At 37.1% G+C, this 22,425-nt stretch overlaps 1 protein-coding gene and 1 pseudogene across 1 annotated transcript in view; one reads left to right on the top strand and one right to left on the bottom strand.

Moving 5' to 3' along the window:
• TRPM3 (transient receptor potential cation channel subfamily M member 3) overlaps window positions 1-22,425 on the top strand; it is an 833,246-nt gene that overhangs the window by 14,915 nt on the left and 795,906 nt on the right. The window lies entirely within an intron of this gene.
• Window positions 16,699-16,929, bottom strand: LOC148754997 (dolichyl-diphosphooligosaccharide--protein glycosyltransferase subunit TMEM258 pseudogene; annotated as a pseudogene).

Genomic DNA, 22,425 nt, shown 5'->3' on the forward strand with positions numbered 1-22,425 from the left:
TATGAGGGAACTAACAGTCAATGAATCTAACTCAGTTTCCCAAAGACCACAGCCAGCGAAGGGTATGGCCAGAGTGCACTTCCAGTTCTCAGGGATTCCAGCTTAATAATGTTTTTTGAAAACACCACAGTGCCTCTCTCTAAGTGTGTGTGTGTGTGTGTTTGTGTGTGTGTATTGGGGGGTGTATGTGTTCTGAACTGTTGATTACTCTGTAGACATGAGCAAGATAGACGTTGTTTTGGGGGTGAGTGTGTGGCCCGTGGCAATGTGCATGCAAGGGGTGCTGAATTGTAGGGTCGTATAGGACTATTCTGGATGTGAAGTTGCTTTTCTATGATCATCATATCATCTGGGAGGACATTTTGCTCTGTGGCAAAAATGAAGAAAACCCAAACAACATATGCTAACTCTGGTTCAGACTCCTCAGCATTTTTCTTCTGCTTGCCTCCATTTGGGCACCAGTGCTTAGGGATGCTGAATATTCTCTCCTCCCAGGTGAAGAGCGTTGATTCCTAGGGAAATGGGCCCGAGGGGATTTTGGTAGTGGACGCTGCCTAGAAGCGGTTGAGAAACAAATGTCTAGGGAGTGCCTGCCCAGTTATCATAGATAGCATTATTAAATGGGTGGATTTGGGGTCTTCAACGGTCCTGTCATCCTTGGGTTCTGGCAAAAGACTTTGAGTATTATTTCACCTCAGGGATGACAACACAGCGCCTTCTAAATGATTCTCAATAAATAATTGGCTTTGGCATTTGCTTAGGTTATAGTTATGCCTTGCCTATAATTTTAGGTAAAATTTTAGCAAAAGTTTTAGACAGGTAAAATAATATTCCAAGGCAGGTATCTTTACATTGAGGTTCACACACAGTGGGGGTGCATGAAGATTTTCCAGACTCTTAACATTAATATTTACTTTTCTCTAATATTGATGGGCTTGAGGTTTGCTGGTTCCTCCCCACGCCACCCTCCACAAATGCCTTTTCTCAGGTGACGGTGTAATTTATCATTCAAACTGCAACACTTTTGAGAGTGAATGGGGCACTATTAATAGTTATGCCAAGGCAACACATGTGAACTGGGATAATAGACAAAACTGCACTGTATGGTCACCTTACATTTCTCCCATTTTCCAAAGGAAGGCAAGCGTCTTCTCCCTCCTGATTCTGACTATGGTAAATGACCCTAAGTTGAGTAAACTTCTGGATGACAAACAGTCATTTGAGATTACATGGCACTTTAGGGAATAACTCGTACCGGTAAGGCAAAGATTTGCAATGAGAACTAGTGAAGAGGTGGTACCTTATGTGATCCATGAAATAAAGTCATGGTGAGTCTCTGTGACTTCTCTTTCTCCCTCTCTAACTTAGAATTGGAATTGAGATGGTCGTCACAAGCATGTGTAGTAACACATTTACTTAAAATGAAAATGAAATCTTGGTTTATAGGATGCAACATAAATCTGAGTTGGCTGATGGGTTTGACAGTGAGGACCAGTGTTACCATCAGGCTGTGTGACAGATAATTTACCCTAAAGTAAATGAACTAATTTTTCAGCTCTCAGGTTTTGAAAAGGAAAATTAAAAAAAAAATCCATATGCATTTTACCAGATACCATAAATTATACCTGTAGCAGCTATCAAACATATCACAATTTTTAAATATTAACTTAAAAATACACAACTGGCACATCGTTTTCCACAGTTCTTTTAGCAAAAATCTTTGAAGACCATTTGAAGTATTTACATTGAAGTGTTCATGATGTTTACTGTCCTGACCTGTTGCTTCCCTGTCACTGTGTTAACCACAGTGGTGGCCACATATTTCCAAATGTACCCCCTCTCACAAGGACACACGTGCAACTACTGTGGGCCAGTAACTCTTCAAATGATTGAATCTCAGGTTACAGAAGGTACCGGAGGAAAGAAAATGATGATGGGAGTGATCCCTTTCTTCTTGCTAAGATGAAACTACTGAGTTTTTCCAGTTCTGGGAACTTGAAGGTAAGAAAACAAAAAAGAAAAGGTTCAAAAAAAGGGCCTGCTGCTTTAGAACAGAAGAGGGAAAAGAGAGCCAAATGGGACTACTTGGCTAGTGGTGGCTTGCTCACCTGTACAAAGGGGCTACCATAAACATAATTATTGTAATTACATAAATATGGAGGCAAGCTTGCTGGTGGGCAAATAGCAATTCTTAACCTAATTTCTAGTCTATGTCTCTGCATAGTTCTGAAAAAGTTAGTTCTCTCTCAACAGGTCAATAATACTAATGTACCTTTGGTACCTGACAAGAAGATGTACAAAAAGTAGCTTATACTTTTGTAGGTTCTTCGTTAGAAAATGGCACCCTCTCATATATTATTCTGTTTGACTTCAACAAGAGTAGTTCACCACACATGGAAATGGTGTTCATGCTAAAGAAAGCAATGCTCAGAGCATTTTTCAAAGCTGGAAGATTTAAACATCTTCCGGGTTTGCACTCTGCTTCTTGTATAAACTACTCATATCAGCAAATTAGCCTGCGGAATAGTTCGTTGACTCATGCCTAATTAAAGAATGTCTCTATAGCCAAGAGAAAACAATTGAATGTATAATTTACAAAATTATTTTTAACATTTGACAAAGCTAATTATACTGACACTGCTGCTGTAGGTAACCCAAAACTAACTGCATTATAATTATAATGGCACAGATTTAACCCACGGCCGCAGGCTTCAAACATTTTCTTTGTTCTCCCAAACTAGTAATTTTTCACAAAAGTTCATAAAACTCTCTAAAATAATATATTATTAGAAGGCAAGCAGTACAATGAATTCATGAATTCAAATTGACACAATTTGGCGTGCTATCCAGGTGAAGACTGGGTGTAAACTGTGTAAGTAGATTGAAACAGATGAGCCTACAAATGGGAAAGATGGGTTGACACATTAGACATTAATATTTGTGTAGGTTTTCTCCTTGTTTGTTGATTTTCACCAATCTTTCTTTTTTCTTTTTTCTTTCTTCTTCTTCTTCTTTTTTTTTTTGCTATCAAATTAACACTTAATATTAATGGTACGGTGAGGTCTTAACATATATTTCCCATGGAAGTCAATACTTAATAAAGTGGAATGTTAGTCCAAAACATGACAGAGGGGAAATTATATAAAATTGTTTCAACCATGAGTCTTGTTCATTTGTCTTCCTATTTCTGCTGCCACTGACCAGATTCAGACACTTATTTCAGGGTTGGAATATTAAGCAGTTTCTCTTCTCTTGTGTCCTCCCTATTCACATCACTCTTTAGATTAATCTTCTGTGAGTGTCACCATCATATACACCCCATTCAATGGCTCAGACTACCATTAGTTGATATGTGAACTACTTAGCCTGCCAATCAAAAGTACCTACCATTTATTCAATTTTTACCAAATATTAAGGACTGTGTATGCATGTTGTTCTATTTAATTCTCACAATAACCCCATGAAGTAGATATCATTTCCCTCTTTTATGTAAGGAAAGAGAAGCTCAGAGAATTTGAATAATATTCTCAAGGTCGTATAGCTAATAAGTAGTGGAGCTGTGATTTGAAACTGATCTACCCAATTCCAAAGATTATGACTTCAACTGCTAGGCTAGACTTGCTCCAAAGAGACTCCAAAATCTGACTCTAATTTACCCTTTTGCCTTATACCAATTACTTCCCCACACCTCATATTATTCATTCAAAAATATTTAGTAAGTATCTACCATGTGCCACAGACTGGTAAGGAATGGCTGGTCCCTGCCTTCCTCTTGCTTATCGTCTAGCAATGATATGTTTGTGCTTTAGGTAACCTGGTCAAATGATGTTCTCTAAGCTTGCAAGGCACTTTCCCTTCCCCATGGCATTTTCTAATGCTTTCTTGCCAGATCCTACTTATCCTTTGTCTCATGTCCTTCCCCTCCATGATGTTTTTCCTAAACCACTCAAACCTATGGAGATTTATCCCTCTCTGAAGTTACAGTTTAACTCATTCTCTAGGTTCACTAGCTCTGCCACCAATTAGCTATGTGACTTTGGGAAAGTTATTTAACTTCTCTGTACCTTAGTTTCCTCATTTATGAAGTGAGGATAACAATAATATCTATCCCATATAGTTTCTGTGAGGATTAAATGAATTTATTTATGTAAAGTGCTCAAAACAGTGCCTGGCACATATTAACAAAATGTGCTAACAATACTACCGTGTTTCCCTGAAAATTAGACCTAGCTGGACCATAAGCTCTAATGTGTCTTTTGTAGCAAAAATTAATATAAGACCCAGTCTTATTTTAATATAATGTAAGACCGGGTCTAATATAATATAATAATAATAATATATAATATAAAATACTGGGTCTTATATTAATTTTTGCTCCACAGGACGCATTAGAGCTGATGGTCCGGCTAGGTCTAATTTTGGGGGAAACACGGTACTATATTACCTCGAAACACAAAATTCAACCTAGTAAATTTGAATATCTACTTAGATTTATTAAGCTCTGATGAATCGGGCAGCATCCCATCTGGTAATTAGAGGGATGTTAATAGGGGTTGCACAAAATGGAAGGTTTTTATAGAGACAAGGTAGGGCAAGGGAGCTATTATGAAAAGAAAAGAAATAATTATTTTTAGGCCAGGACATCTTTTTGGGGAGGAAAAGGCCAGCAGGGTTTTATCATGTAGATTGCCTTTTCTTCCTTTGGGGGATATTGAAGGCCCAAGCGGCAGATTGCCTTCCTAGTGTTTGACCAGAAAATTCCATACTGTTTAATTAAGATTACATTTTTGATGAAGGTTGAAACTACAGTTAGGTCAGGTATTAAGTCTAGGTTTGGTAATGTGGACTTGAGCACAAGGGACACTGCTTTGGGCCTGTGGTTTTCTTTCTTAAGAATTATTATTCTGTGATTTATTTGTAAGGAATCATTGATATTTCTGGTAGGTATGTATGTAGCATCATATACCACTTGTATTAATATTTTAAAACTGTTTGTAAATTTCTTTTTATTTCTATGGAACTTACCAGAGTTCTTTGTCCTGCTCTAATTTTGCTGTGATTTTTTTCTTTATAAAAGAATTTACTGTTAGAAATAACATTGTTCTTATTTCTCACATCTTAAGGGGGTAAAAATACTGTGTTGTAGTGAGGTTTCAAAGATTGGGTTCCACTGTGATTTAGCTTCATTCTACTTATGTTCTTCTATTTGAATGGGGTCTTGAGCCTATAGAGTCCTGGTAGTCTTCAGATATCTGGTAGAATAGGTGAAGGGTGCAAGCATAATTTTAGCTTCACATTTAGATTCACATATTTTTATTAGAGCCAACATAATTTAGGTGACAAATACTGGTTGTGGGCGTGAGGGAGAGGAAAGTTTAATCATAGAACCTTAAAGAAGAGCTAGATATATATTCTGAGCTTAAAAGTAGTCCTTGGTCAATAGAAAAGCTTGCAGCTACTGAGAGGGATGGCCTAAAACATCCAGTAGACATCTAGAATGTTCTAGAACATACTAGAAATGTGCCAAAGACATTTAACAGGCAACAAACCCACATTTTCATTTGTTTTCATAAATGCTTTATATTGAAGGGAGTAGGGGAGCCAGGTTGAATAGAGGGAGTAACAAGTCACCCTCCCTTCTGACAGCACTACACAATTCTGTGATAATCTGGCTCTTTGCTTGGTTCTGAGACCATTTACTTCTAAACTCATGGCAACAATTTGTCTGACTCTATCTTTGTTTTATTTGAGAGGCCCCATTTACAAAAGGGAAAATCATCTTATCTTTAAAAATACTTTTATATAGAGAAGTGAAGTTTTATGTATGCTTGTTTTTATGAGCACCAGACCATATCCTGTACTTCAAGCTCCCAGCTTTACACACATGGAAGGTCAGCACAGTTATCTCCTGACACATTACAGTGCTGCTAGACTGCTGCTGGTTTTCTTTCAGGATATCATTAGCAGAAGATAATTATTATACAAAACAAACATATTAGAAGTGTATGCCTCTTATACTTCCTTGTTTGTTAACTCACTGCAGTTGCTTTTATGTAGGGTGAATCAAGGAGCTCTGCAAAGGTGAGTCCATCTGTGTATTCTCCATCAGTTGGCTACAGTGCTGAGCTTTCTCCTTTCGGAATTATGTTCTTTGAATAAATAACTGGTCTTATGAAACTATGTTAAAAGAAAGCTATAGAGCTGTAGCATCTAGGAGTAGTACCATGCTGGCATAAGAATGACAAATGCATGGCATGTATGTATGCTACCTCTCCTCCACTCCTGCCCTGTGGCACACATTCCAAACCAACCATGACACTCTGCCACTGAGGATTCTAGGGCCTTAGAGGAGTCTAATAGGGCCTTAGAATCCTTGCCAATACATGCTCCAGGAGGCATTACCAATCAATTAAAATTGATGCTTGGGATAAAATCGATTTACTCTCAGTGCATAGATTGAGTGGTTTATAAAATCGATGTAGCACAGAGCAATCATCTAGTAGTGGATCATCAGAACAATCATCTTTTGATATATGGAGGAAGTTGCGGAAAAGGATGTCTCCCTGATTTTAGAAGAGTGGAGTGTTAAAGAAAAATTGGACACAACAACAATGCATGTTCGGACAGAGACAGACTTTACAATCTTTCTTAAACTACCTTTGCTCAGCTGCCTTGTACTTCTCAGTGCTCTAATAACAGAAAGGAGAGCTGAGATGTTGTACAAAAACATCAATTAAAAATACCCCATTAATTTCTATCAGTCCATAGCACTTTTAGGCTCTAGAGAAGTTCTCTGCTGGGCAGACCACTGGCCTGAAACAAACATCGAATTGGAACCCTGTTAGGATCGTAATTTCTAAAATAACTTATTCAGTTGGAAAACTTTTCTGAACTCTGTTCATGGTTCTTGAGAATATTGGGTTGGTGCAAAAGTAATTGCAGTTTTTGCAATGATTTTTAACCTTTTAAACCACAATAACTTTTGCACCAACCTAATAATTTCTAATATATTTTAAAGGATATGACTTCCTGTTTTCACCCTCTTAATCAGAGCTTCCAAATGAAGGACCTCATTTCATCCAAAGAAAGGTTCTGTCAAATAGAATCAGTTTTCAGTTTCCTGTCTCTTGGGTGAAGCATGACATAAAGATAACAAAATATATTTCACTAAATTAAAATGTCCTTTCACCTGCATAGAGATATATTTCTAGGTAGTTTATAGGACAACTCTTTAGAGAGCTTAACTTGGGAAAACTATATTTAGGAGAAATTAATAAGTGATGACTCAGTGTCAAATAGATACTGAGGAGATATTCCACAAGGAAGGTTCTGGAATCCAACCCATACAATGTTTCCACATTGGCCTCTTCCCTTTGGACCAACTTGATTGAGGACTGTAGTCTTGGATAGTTTTTGGGCTTTTTGTTTTGTTTTGCAATGGTTGGACCTTTCTAAAAAGTTCTATACAATAAAGTTCATTTATATAGTTCTGAGCAATCTTTTCCTGTGCTGTTGTTCATGTCTGTGGCCCTGCCAAAAGGAGCATGGACTTCAAATTAACTTTTTTCTACACATACTATATTGTATGTGTTCTGTCTTTATTTGTGGTTATTGTGAGGTCACCAATTTTGTTTTCCCTTTGGTATTCAATATTCTTGGACAATTTTCTATGGCCTCAGGGAGATTCAGAGGGAACAGATGTTGTATAAACCGTAGCCCCTGCATGTTTTCCCACTTATATTTCTTTTTTGAAAGTAAAAAAAAAACCAGAGGACAGCTCTCTGTTTATGGGACGACTTTTTTTTTTTTCTAATGCCAAGAAACTATTTATTAAATCTCTTCTACCTCTGTTGTGGAAGAGAATGCTCCCTTTTGAATGGAATGATCAGTAAACTGTGTTAGCTGCTCAGGGAGGTTGATAAAGGACATTTTCTAAAGATATCCAGAGTGATGGATATAAGCCACTAGTTTACTTATTTTTTAATCTACTTATATGGAGACCTTTTAAAACACATATTAAGTTTCAGAAAATGTCAGCAAGTCCAGTACCATATGTCAAAAATTTCAAGTGATTAACCATCCTACTTGGTTAAAAGTCAAAGACAATTTCAGTGTCTGTGAACTTTAATATCTGGATATTATATCCATGCGTCTGTTTCAATTTGCCAAGTCAAACCAAAAATCCACGTCACAGCTTTCATCCTTTTCTCTGAGTAAATTTTTTGCCCCCTCCTCTGCAAATGTTTGAAATAAGCTGAAAAAACAGAACACAGTAGGTAACCTGGAAAGTGTTCTAATCAGAAATATTTTCACTCATGGGGTAAGGCTTTATATAACGCACCAGGAGCTGTGATCTGAACCACCCATTGCAAGCAATAAAGCATCGAAATGAGGATGTATTTTTATCAGCTCTCCAGATCTATATTTATTTATTTTTTTCTCAGCTGCTCATGTAAAAACTTTATCGTGAATTGTGCAAATGCATAGCTCTACCAGCATACCAGGCATACATTCAAATGTCAATTTCTACTCCCAGTTAATCTTTTCCTTTATACTTTTGCTTCTTTTGTCTTCCAAGTGACAAATTATAATAGGAAAACACAAATGCATTGAAGAGACAAATGCAGAAAATAAAATCTACCCTTGTGCATTGAACATTTCAATATTGGGTAGCTGACTTCCAACAAGCACCGGAGTCCATGTCTTTTAAATAATAATTTTGTCCTACAGGATCAACACAGTGAGAAATGTGAAAAATATTTTTGTTTACTTAGCTTTCTGAAAACATATTTTGCTTTGAACTGTATCCTAAAAAGTTTGCACAATGTTTACGTGTAACGTTTATATACAGTTTGGACTAATAATAAGTTGAATACCTATGTACTCACCAACCAGTTTAAGAAATAGAAAATTATCAATACCCTTTGCATTGTCCCTTCCTAATACCCCTGTATCTATCTACTCAGTAATACCCTCTATCTCAAAAGTTGTTCTATCTCTTGCTTTTCTTCAAAGCTTTACTTTATCTGAGTGTTTCCATAAGTAATTTTTGATCATGCAGTATTTGAAGTTTATATAAATTAAACATATACTTCATGTTTGTTTTGCTCAACGTTATTCTTGTAAGACCCGTCCATGTTCATGTGGGTGGTTGTAGTTCATTTATCTTCACTAGAGTATTCTATTGTAAGAAAAAAAAAATCCGCCATTTATTTAGTGGTTCTCCTGTCAAGTGACATTTTCAGTTGATCTAGATTTTTTCTTATTGCAAAGACTATTGCTAGAAAGATTCCTGGTCCTCATTGCCTTGTGGTATGTGTAAGAATTTCTCTATGATATATAGGTGTGGAATTACTGAGTCAGAATCTGGACATCTTCAACTTTATTTGATAGTGCTATCCTGCATTTGGTTTTTATTCAATTTTTTTAAAAAGTTTGTATTAAGGGAATAAAACTTTCGAATGAATTTCAACTTGATGTTAATTTCTGTTTACTTTCCCCTACATGCTAAAACAATGGTCCTGGCTTAAAGTTATAAACCATAGATCTGCGTGGAGCTGTTGTTGGTACCTTAGCTGTGTTCTTACTTTATGTCCACTCTGATTGTATGCAACTAATCTAGACAAGGTTCCTTGCATTCCTTAGTGTAATACCAATGTTCCTTTGCTCACTCATCCCTATGGCCTTTCCCATGAGTAATAGGATGAATAATCTTCTTCCCCATCTATAACTATAGTGGTCATAGATTGTTTTATATGACTATCATCCTGCCCTTTTTCTGCGAATAGTACTTCCTCTGCTTTTAAAATTTTTTAAAAATTCATTTTTAATTGAAAATATGCCTAATATAAAATTTACCATCTTAATTATGTTTAAGAATACAGTTTAGTAATTACAGTGCATTCACATTGTTGTGCAACCAATCTCTAGAATTCTTCATCTTGCAAAACTGACTCTGTGCTTATTAAACAACTCCCCATTCCCCTGTTCTCCCAGCCACTGGCAACCCATCCATCTGCTTTCTGTCTCTATGAATTTGACTACTCTAGGTACTTCATATTAGTGGTATCATACAGGATATGTCTTTTTGTGACTGACTTATTTCACTTAGCACATTGTCCTCAAGGCTCATCTATGTTGTAGCATATGTCAGAATTTCCTTCCTTTTCAAGGTGGAATAATATTGCAGTGAATGTATAAACCTCGTTTTTCCGCTTATCTGTTCATCTGTTAATGGACACTAGAACGCTTTCATTTTTTGGCTATTGTCAACAATACTGCTGTGAACATGGGTGTACAAATATCTTTTCAAGACCCTACCGTCAACTTTTTTGGGTATATACCCAGAAGTGGAATTGCTTAAGTACTTCTTCTTCTTTAAGGAGTACTATTCCTACCTGAATTCCAACCATGTGGTTCTGGTAGAGGCTGCCAATCCAATCATAGCACCATGCTTTCTCTTGCCACAGTTCACTGGCTGATGGGCGAACTCCTGCTCCAGGTGAAGCTGGTAAGAGTTCTTCCCTGGAAGTTTTCAGAGTGGAGCTGGAGGAAATAATTTAGTCCTCTCTGTTGTGGAAGCTGTGAAGCTTAGATGCTATGAGTGGTCAGGTGCCCTGTTATGTGGAGGAGACCCTTCTGTGAAAGGGGAAAATTAAGCCACCAGGCAGAAAAAAATAAAGATGTTAAACGAAAGAGTCCTGGCTTTACTCTCCTTCCCACAGTCATATGAGCCAAGAAATTCCTCTCTTTATTTAATCAATTTGAATAAGACTTATATTTTTTGCAGCAAGTGTCCCGAGGTATGTAGTGTCATAGTTATACCCACCTTGTACACTAGACAAGTTTTATCTTATGTTGACAAAGAGACAATATTGATTCCTACAATTCTGCTAGCTGTTGTAATGAATTGAGAAGAAATGTAATGATATGAGACAGAACAAATGGTGCCCTATATTCCTTACTGAAATTGGCAGTAGGGAAAAACAAGAGAATGAACCTGATAGGATTAAAATGGAAAAGGTAAAGATATAGTAATTATAGTAAAGATATAGCTTTCGGAAGAAAATGTTTGAGTTCATCACAAATGTTTGATGAGAAGGTTGACCTAGGCTATAAACCTAGGAAGTATGACTAGCAATAGATAATTGTCTGGGATTATGGAATGCAGAAAAACAAAATTTTCTATGTTAGGGGGCAGAATTTTCTGGGAGGGCAGATTTATCTTACGAGGTGTAATCAAACAATACAGTGAATGCTTAAATAAAAAAATTATTACAGTAAAAGACACATTGCCCTTGCTTTGAATACACTTATCCCATTGTTCTTGCCACTTTCTGAAGCATTTCTGGAAGTCCTCTTTCATGAGTGTCTTTAGTCGCGCTTTGGTGGCTGCCTCCATGTCCTGAATCATTTTGACTTTGGGAAGAGCCAGAAGTTGCACTGTGCCAAGTTCCATAAAAAAGGTGGATGAGGACACACTGCAATGCTTTTATTTGACAGAAATTGCCATGTACCAGAAGCGATGTGTGACACGGAACAGTGTCATGATGGAAGATGATTTCCAGCACACTTTAAAACACACCTTCTCTCAACCATAGCTCACATCTGACTGACTGCGCTAAACAAGTTGAAATTTGACACACACTGTTACTAAGGTTTGATGCACCACTTCCGGTATTGAAGATCCCTGCCTTTCAGTTGGATGGCACTTGGCAGCAGCATTCACCACATTGTGATCACAACGGAAAGGCTCTGTGTCACACATCTCTTTTGCTTTGGTAATTTCTGTCAAATAAAAACATTACGGTGTGTCCTCATCCACCTTAATCACTGGATCTGGCACTGTGCAACTTCTGGCTCTTCCCCAAAGTCAAAATTACCATGAAAGGTAAATGTTTTGAATTGATTCAGGACATCAAGGTAGCCACGATAGCACAACTAAAGACACTCATGAAAGAGGACTTCCAAAATTGCTTCAGAAAGTGGCAAGAACAATGGGATAAGTGTGTTTAAAGTGAGGAGGAGTATTTTGAGGGGGATTAATGGCAATGTGTCTTTCACTGTAATATATTTTTTTAATTTAAACATTTACCATAGTTTTTGATCACACGTCATGGTCATAAGAGTGAGGATGAATTCCACTTACAAATGACCTTGGTCCTTCCCAAAGTTTTGAACCTGAGAATAAAAGAAAGGGTTCTAGCCTAGCTGGTCTGAAAAACAGGCTATTATAGATAACCTTAACTGGAAATCTCCTACAAGTGAATGAAGTGAAGAAAGAGGAACAGGAGGAGATGAAGAAAAGGAAATTTACTGGAAGGGTACAGGAATGTCTCAGAGTACTCAAGGACAAGGTATATAGTTTCGACACATAAAGGATGAGTGCATCAAACAAGAAAGCTCAAGGAATGAAAGCAGTTATTTTCTTGCTATCTTTGGCTCCCTCTGGAACCTCTCTTCTTTTTTGTGTGTTTCCATTTTATCCATCTCTGTTTCTCTTTGTAGTTTGATTTTCTCTATTTGCTCCTCATCATTCATGTCTTGAACATGGCCACCTCAATCCTGACTTTACATGTTGTTACACACCCAACACTCAAATTTAAGAGAATGAGAATCTGATTGGCTGAGGTTGAGTATTGTGTCCACACTGGTCCAACTGGCAGTTCTCGGAGAAGCTTGCTATCTCTTCTGTACGTAATGGGCCAGCTAATGACCTCAGAGGAAAATTTGGGCACATTCTCTAATAATGAAGTGGGCAAAAGGAACAATCAGGACCAGATTGGCTACCATATATATGCCCCAGATTTAATTTATACAGCATGTAGACTGAACTATCAAATTCTTCAGAGTTCTAGTCTCCATTTCTCTCTGATGACAATGTTTTAGTTGCAATTTTTAATGCTTGCAAAGCTCTCACCATCTGTTTGTTTGTTTGTTTGTTTTTGTTGTTGTTACCTGGAAGATACATATGACTCCCACATTAGTGGTAAGGGCATGTGGTCTGGAGCCAGAGAACCACGGAAGAGAGTGAGCCACTGTCTAGTTGAGTGACTTGAGCCATAATTTCCTTACCCACAAAGTGGGTCTAATAATGAATGCCTCACATATCTTACGAGGTGTAAGAGTTGAATGAGATATTGGGAGTAAAACTGACTTGTCACCTACAAAGCCATTCCAAGGGAATAGTAACTAGAACTGTGGCTCTCAATCTTGATATACATACGTTGGAATATCATTATAATTTGTGAAGGATAAATACATGGTTTGTTGTCAGTGATTTATTACTAAATATCCAATGTACATATAGCTCTTTAAAAATTAAAAGTATATTCAGTGATATCTATACTAATATTGCTCTCATTCATTTGCATTCCGACATTTTCCTTAGTGGGAACAGAATGGGTGGAGTTTGGGAAAGCATGATTGGAATCCCTATAATTTTGAACTCCTTTGGGAGTGTGTGACATGTGTGCTTCATCTACCACACATGTGTATCATGGTAGAATATGGTTGAGGGATTGGGAAATCATTAGACTATAAGCTCTGTGAGGCAGGATCCATGTTTCCTCATTCAGTACTGTATGCCCAGCCAGTAGCACAATTCCTGCCACATAGGTTCTCAGCATATATTTAGATGACCAGGAGTTGACTTTCTAAGGGACTACAGTTTTACTTATGCCACAGATATAGAGTTTCACCCTTGTCCCAAGTAGAGAGGATGTCTTATTTTCACCTTTGTTTAGGAGAAAAATACAGTGCTCAGAGTCTTTGTGGTTGATTTAAGGTATTAGTCACCATTGTTAAGTTGTTCCTTTGAGGTTCTAGGGGGCGTTGTGAATGGAGAGACATTTATTTATTGTAGAACATTTATTTATTGTAATTATAAGGCACTTCCCAATGTGTGCATCATAAGCCATGAGGGATTTGTTGATATACTAATGAAAATAATTGATTGAAAAATACAAAATCTTAGTGTAAAAGGTAGACTGAGGAACAGTGGTTTAGAGGGGTGCTCCCTTGTTTTGAAAAAAACAAACAAACATTGGGTAAAATATTTATCCTGGTAAAGACTCTGAATGAGGAAAACAATTTGAATTTCTCTAAGAATGAGTTGTAGAAAATGCTCATCAACCAAGGGATTGGGAAAGGAGATAAAGAGTTGCAATTGACTACTTTGGTTTTTAAATATTATTTCATTTTTTTAAAAGTTGGTAACAAATCATAAAGTGAATTCCTCTGGTATTGGCAGAGTAGGTGCTGGGGAAGAGAACAATTGCTCCTCTGAGGGAGCTTGTTGGGTGCTTGCCTCCTACAGTTAGATTTTTCTATTTAGGAGAGCCATCTGCTTCATTAAACTTTCCAAGATCAGGCACTATCTCCAGGGAGTTCCACCATGTCTTAAAACTGAAAACTGCAGGAAAGTTTTAAGTTGCTGCCAGAAAACCAGATGTTAGCCAGATTGTCAAGTTCTTTCTTCCTTCCAGAACCAAAGATTTCAAGTGGGGCTGAGTGAATGCAAATGTTGGACAATCCTTAAGGTTAGAATTGGGAGCTAATATTGACCTCTTTGGGCCTCGGTTCATGAAACCCCTCTAAAGTCAGCCAAAGGGAACTTTGTTTATGTTTTTTTTATTTATTTTATTTTGTTATTTTTTAAAGAGTGTGAGGGGAGAAATTCTGGCCTTCCACAGTCCCTACTGTACATTCCTTACTGAAAAAGTACACATGCTACATGCTGGGGAATTCAGTAGATATTCCCAGTGCTGTTTCCTTAATCCAACATGCATTTCTGTACATTTTGGATGGGTTTGCATTTCTGATTGTACCCTACAGACTGCCTACTAATTTCAAAAATGTTGAGTGGAGGAAAAATATGCAATGGAAACTAAAAATGAAAACTGCTCCTTTTCATGTCCCCTAAGAGCTGACATTTGAATGTCTGAATTATTTGGACTGGGGCTCTCAGTACAGATTTGCAGACACAAAAATAAGTATAGCATTTCTAGAAACAAGTGCTGAGGGAGGTTGTGTGGTCAAATGCTCTGGGGGTAGAAAGGCCTCCATTTTTGTTTTGACAAGTGCTAACTTATTTCCTGGGATTAGGGGAATCAGAGGCTCTACCTGTATCCAACCAAACCAGGCAACATTCATGTGCTTTTCGAGACCTAAAACTCTTTAATATTTTCCACTCTTAACCTTTTTCCAAGATGAAATAAATCAAAACACTAAGCAACAAAACAAAACAAACAAAACAAAACAAAAACAATCCTGTCTTGTCTCTATTGGGTCTAATATTTTAAAAATGGAGAAAAAAGTTTTAGGTGAAACCAATGTATCATTAACTATTATCCTCCTATTGTATAAGAGAAAAGCAAGAAAAACACAATTCTGTTTACAGCTTTTATTTATCTAGCATGGCCTTATAATTTTATTTTAACTGAAGTTGGCCATAATGTTTGAACCTAATATTACTTCCTATCTACTAATGCTTATGAAAACTTTCATTTTAACAATATTATGGTAATCAAAATAGACTGAATTCTTGGCATGCCAGATAAAGGTATTATACGAGTATATCTATCTACATGGTCTGATTCTGCCTTTTGTACCATTGGATGGGTCCTATGGCCATTGTAGACAAGAAGGCATGTTTTCTCCTCCGTGACAAGGGCATGCTTTTGCTGTCATAATTTGCTATCATATGTTGAAAACGTCCTTTAGACACATATGCATTCATGTTTTTTATCGTTTAAAGATATTTCAATTCAATTGCTCATTTCCATCACTGGAATCTGAATATCTGAATTCAGATAGTATTTTCATAGTTGGTCCCAAGAATAAAAGGAGAAAGTGGCTAAACCTGTCGCAGAAGATATATAGAGTCAGGAATATTCCATTTCTCAGTTTCCTTCATTCTTCACCTATAATACCAGTTCTACCTCTGCTCAGCTTCCCTGAAGACCCTGAGAGAGTTGTATAAAATAGGCTCTTCCATTGCTAAGGAAAGAAAGGCCTGCATTCCCTACTGGTCTACATTTATAGGTAGATTTTTTTTTCTCACAGAACACTCTTATTTACCAATGTTGGAAGATGTAAACTGTTATATCAATATCACCCCTTCACTCTGTAGGATTATCCATAGTTGTTTTTTGTGATCATGTCTAGTAATTCATATCTTTCTGTTTTTAGCAAATATTATCCAATCAAATCAATGTAGCCTTCTGAAGCCTTAGTTAGCAGGTGCTGTGGGAGAAACTTCCTGTCCCCTGTAACAGCACTGGCTTAAGGTTGCTGGCATCTAAATCTTCACTCACCACTGGAAAGCAGAAAGCCCATTGTCACTGCTGCACTGCTCTTTCTCTAACCATATGTCTTTTGCCCAAAGCCACAATTTATTATCCTGTCACTCCCTAGAAAGCCCTAGATTTCTGTTATTCTAAGACAGAGCAGCTATGGACAGAACAGCTTTCTTTTCTCCTTCCTTCGTTCCTTCCTTCCTTCCTTCCTTCCTTCCTTCCTTCCTTCCTTCCTTCCTTCCTTCTTTCCTTCCTTTTTTCCTTCCTTCCTTCCTTCTTTCCTTCCTTCACATCTGCCTTTATTGTGAGCAGCAGGTGGGATACTCCCAACAATAGTTTAAAAAATTAATTTCCAAAAGCAGGGATTTGATGAAGCTATCTGGTTGGAACCCTTGGGAGCTCATACGTACATGCTGACCCAAACAGCAGGAATAAGACCTCAAAGCCTGTGGAGAGTGAGACCACCAAGGAGTTAAGTTGCTCTTTGTGGGTGCCCCTAGTGTACCTGGTGGAGGTAACCTCATAAAAGAAGAACCGGGCAGTGAAGAAGACAATAGCCAAAAGTGCAAAGGCGGAATGGGGGAAGACAGCCGGGTTCACCGGCCTGGTTGGTGTACCTGCTCATGGCCGCCAGCTCCGTTCTGCCGGGTGCGAAGTCATCTGCCTCTCTGCCACCGGCCAAGCAGCTTTATTAGTAAACGAGCCTTGGATTTTAAAACTGCCAGTTCAACATGAATTAACATGAAGTTTCACTTGAAAAGAGAGTCACTCAAAGAACATGTTTTAAACCAAAAAATAGTCACATCTTTAAAACAAACAAACAAAAACAAACGTTAATCATCATAATCTCTTTTCAAGAACTTTCTTCATCCCTAAGATCTGCAGGTAATATGTCCCAGTTTTTCTTTACAAATCAGAGTACTCCACTTTTCAGTTTTGCAAATAAGAGAGAGACCTCTTGGCTTTTACTTGGATTCTGCAGCTCCTATATTATGAAACTGAGTTTGAATCAATTTTAGACTAATGCTGATTCAAGGAGAGGAGAAGGCCCTACAGAGATCTCAGTGATACTCAAAGCTACATACATCCTTGGACTGTTCTAAGGCTAAACTAAATTGTGAGGGACCAAGCCTCTTGCTTTCTTTGTGCTCTCCCAATCCCGCCTGTTGCAGAAATGAGCATGTAGTAGGTACTCAATAAATACTCTGCACAATTATGACTAATCCCCTCCCCTCCAGTTCAAAGAGCACATTAATTAAACAACTTTAAGGAAATGTAGGAAGAAGAAAAAATTCACTCAAGGCCCACAAGTCAAATATCAGCACAATTGGTTTAGTAAATCTGTAGTTTGAAGTAGTATGAAGTAAGGCCTGTCTTGATTATGCCCAACTGTCACATCATTAGCCCAGCCCACTCTTTCTCACACCCTATAGCCCTAAAAATCGTTCTTCCATATCCTTCCATCTGAAAAATTCCCATCTGCCCCACCCACGATCACAACTGGCTGAATGACACATCGCATTCCTTCCAGTATGCCCCTCTTGTGGGATTTAAGGGAATTCAGAAATCTGCATACAGAAAATAATGTCAGACTGCTTTTATCCATACATCCAGCTACTCATCATTCCCTTAATTCAACTTATATGTGATTAATGCTCCCTGTGAACTGGGTCACTATATATTCTGAGAAAACAAAGGTGAACAAAACAGACTAGATCCCTTTCATCCTAGAGCTTAAAGTCTGGTGGGAGAGAGAGGAAGTAAACAAGTAAGCAAAGGAAGTGAGTAAACAGAATTTTGAGAAAAATCAGGAAACCATGAGAAAAAGGAAAGTAGACCAGGTGGTATTGTTTTTAATTTCTTATTTGACTAAGTGCTTTTCTCCCTTGGATTTTTTGAGTATCAGCTCAACTCTTCAGTAGGCATGTCAAGAAACCATACATAGCACAGGGGCAGTTTGAGTCTAAGTCTTGGCAATTGGAGGCCAGCATTCTAGTTAGACTAGCAAAGTATGCAAACCAAAAACCAAAGAAACAAGATAAGCTGTATTAAACTGTCAGATTGTATGTAACAGACAAGTCATAAATAAGATTAGATGTGATATGGTGCCCATTGAGTTTTAGAGATGAAGAGTGATGCAGATAAATAAAGGAGGAAACTTACTGTAGGCCAAGTGCACTCTGTACTTCTGGACAGTGAGAACTTTGGAGTGTTCTGCATTCTCTTCCTCTCTTCACGGCTGCCTCACTGTGTCACCCTCTAGTAACTTCTTCAAATATTATTGCAAGAGAAGATTGTTGCTAGCGAGATGATGACTGACTAATCCTTGTATTACTGGAAGGGAGGAGTGGGATGGTTAGGAGTGATACTGCATTACTTGTCATTTTCATTCTCTACTGAGGTCACAGTTACGACATGTCACACTGTTGTTGTAAAGGCAGTCGCATTTACAGGAGTTGGATACTGATCTTTGTCTCCTCTGTCGACATCTCATACCTCTTTATTTTTTATTTGAGTAGTTTCTTTATAATTTTCTATTTTTAATTTTGATTTTTTCCTGCTTCATTGAACTATAATTGACATAAAACATTGTAAGATTTACGACAAAATGATTTGATACACATATATATTGTGAAAGGATTACCACAGAAAGTTAGTTAATTCGTTGATTGCTTACATAGTTACCATTATATTTTATCTTTTGTTGGTAAGATTGGAATTTATAGACAGTCAACAAGTGTAAGCACTCTCATTTATAATGGATAATTTCAAGAACTTGTGCATTATTCAGTGTCTGGAAGTGAAGAAGCGTTGAAAGGCTCACTTTCAGTTCAGATATCACAATTATTCTTTAGAAAAAGATCTTATATAGGTCTTAAAAATTAATATATAGTACTTTAAAACCATTCAGATATGTAAATCATACAGATCAGTGGAAATACAATAATAGTAAGATAATAGCAATAACTGTAAGAAAAACAAAAATAGTGGTATTAGCTACAATTGGCTGAAAGCTATGTTGTGCACAGAGAGCGTGATCTCATTTATTCTTTGCAAAACACATGAGCATTTATTATTCCCATTTGATGGATGTAGATACTCAGGCATAGAGATTAAATTAATTGCTCATGGTCATGTAACTAGTAAGTAGAAGATCCAGGGCTAAAAACTTCTCTGTCTTAATCCAAAACTCAAGGTCTTCTATGAGCAGTGCCACCTTTAAGTGTAGGGAGAAGGGCCCTTGTCCCATACCCCACACTTAAAAGGATCTATTCTGACCCTCCTCTGGCTGTGTCCTGTCCCAAGAGGAAAGGAGCCAAGGGGACATGCTACCCCTTCTGCACCACAATCTGAGTACCCAGGGCTTTGAAATTCTTACATTAAAAGGCCTCAGCCAGTTTCCCAAACTTACTTACTTACACCTATTGCTAATGTGTCCTCCTGAGCATGGACCATTCATAGCGTGCACACCCCAAGTGGAGTTGTGAGAAGGAGTTTCCACAAGTGGGCACATGAGGTACCAGGAAGTATGAGATGAAATTTGGGTGATGAGGGAAGGAGGTTGCTTGAATATAGCCAGGGTGCTGCCATGCTTTTCTGGGGTTGACTGTTGTAAAAATTCTGGCCTAGAACTTCAAGGAGTTAAAAACCTCTAAATCTGAATCTGCTCCTTTAGGTCATAGTGAAGGCATTTTTCTCAAGGCAGGAGATATAACAAATTTTATTTGACATTTTATTGTCTTAATTTATAACTTCTAAATATTTAGTTTTTGAGTTATAATAGTTGCTTTAAAAATCCTTTCTGGTCATTTTAATATCTGGGTTATTTGGAGATCCACCTCCAATGATGACTTTTTCCCCTGAATATGGACCACATTTTTCAGATTCTTCATAAATCTAGTAATCTAGCACATTGTGATTTTATATTATGGAGATTCTACATTCTGTTATATTTCTCTTCCAGTCCCCCACCCCTGCTCCATCCCAGTTTCTAGTAGGCAGTTAAATGTACTGAACTGAAACTTTTAACTCAACATTCCCTGTGTTGGTAGAAGCTAAAATCCTAGGTCAGTTTTATTAGCCTTAGCTGAGCTTCTTGCACTCTGCCCAGTTAGGAGTATTTTATAGGTCAGCCAGAGATTTGGACAGTTTTTGTATCAAATTTGGGGCTGTTACTCATCTGGTTCTCTTCTTTCTGGGACTTTTCTCCTCATTTTCCAGTTGCTGTGGTTGCCCTGAAATCTGTCCTCTTTATCAAGCCATTAAAACTGCAGTTTTCTATCAGTATGGTGATGGAAGGGACCTGCCTTTAGACTAAAGAGCTTGAAAATCAGGAAACTCAGTGCTGTTTCCTTTTTTCAAATGTCCACCCCTACTCGCTGCTCCCAAATCTGCTACTTTGCATCACCTGTAAATATAACTAATGAGTTATTTACTCATATATTTCTGTTGATTATTTTAATATACCATTTCTGTTCCGAATAGTCCTTATTTTCAGATGAGTAAATTGAATTTTATTAAAAATTGTAAACTAAGGAAAAATAATAAATAATCAAGCCTTGACTTCTTGGGTTGATTTATTTTTTCCCCTTGTGCTTACTTACAAAATGATCGATTTCCTACAAAAATTATCTTCAGATATTCCAAGTATATATCTTAGTGATAGTGAATGAGTCAAAGTTATAGTTAATGTGTACATTATTTAAAGAATAAATCTGATTTTCATTAAAATAAGTGTCTATTTGTTGAAGGCAAAACTGTATTGCCCCATTTCCTATTTTGGTTTACAACAGTGTTTACCTGTTGGCACTTGATGTTAAATGACTCACAGACCCTACTTGCCTTACCACTTTAATGCTTTGAAAAATATAAAGCAATACTATTTCTGGGTTATATAACTTCCATAATCGAGTTGACCAGTTGTTTTTTAAGTTAGAGCAAGTTATTTTTGAGATGTTTAAGTGGTTGGAATAAAGTATACTCAAAACGAGTGACAGCGATTCAATATCCAAGGATCTGGCTAATAAAACATAATCCAAAGAGAAAACAAATCTGAAAAAATATTATTCTTCATTCACATGTGCAACTTTAAGTCTCTTAAGAAGGGAACACAGTTGAATAGAAGATGTCTGAACACTTGTAAAAACTGTGGGTATTTTTCATTTCAAAGACAGGTTGCAAATGCATATGATCCTTTATGCCAAAATATATCAATACTAAATAATGAATGAAAGGCATTCAACTCTGGAGGCATTGCTGCTGTTTTCTAATGAGTCCATTAAGTCAGGGCAGATGAGCTCTCTGCGCTGGAGTCAGAGGCGGTGAATATACTAGAGAATATGCCTACTTAGAGGGACTTTTAACATCACCTTGTATCTAAGTCAATCTGTTCTACTTCCTATAATCTAAGTGATGATTCAGGACAACCAAGAAAAGTATTTTGTAAAAATGAGATCCTTTTGTCAACGGTAATATTTGTCTTATTTTCCTGCCCCCAAATATATTTTATTCATTAATGCTAAATTGTAGGTATAGTCACTTCTCTCTGGTAGCCATGGTTAGAAAATAAGATGCTCTAACAATACATATCTTGATTGGTGGAATATATGTAATGCTTGGCCCTTTTTGACTATTCAGAAGATAATTCAGTATCTCATTGTACTTTGGAGCCATTACAATTATGAACATCATTCTTTTACTTATATATTGGTTCATATATTAATTTTCCTAACAATTTTGCTTATAATGGAGTGCTTTCTGTATGTAAAATACCACATTATACATATGAATAGAAATGCTATTCCATATAATGGCATTTAATTGAATGATGTCAAGTTAATAATTGATAATGCTTTGAATAAGCTCCTGTATTCCCCAGATTATGTTGTTCACACATCACAATGTACATTCCTGATGAATGTGAGGAATAAATGAATTAACTGTCAGAAATCTGATAGAAGCTGAAACATAAATAGAGCTACCTAAATTTGGAAGCATAAGTAACAGTTCTTTGTGTTTTTTAATTATAATATATTTTTTTGACAAGCTGGAAAACCAAAACAAAGATAAACAATGAGCACTGTCTCTTGGAGAAATCTTCTGCTGACCCAGAAGATTTGGTGCGTCC

This window comes from Rhinolophus sinicus, chromosome 16 (genome assembly GCF_057876585.1).
Source record: "Rhinolophus sinicus isolate RSI-liver-muscle chromosome 16, RSI-T2T, whole genome shotgun sequence".
Lineage (NCBI taxonomy): Eukaryota > Metazoa > Chordata > Mammalia > Chiroptera > Rhinolophidae > Rhinolophus > Rhinolophus sinicus.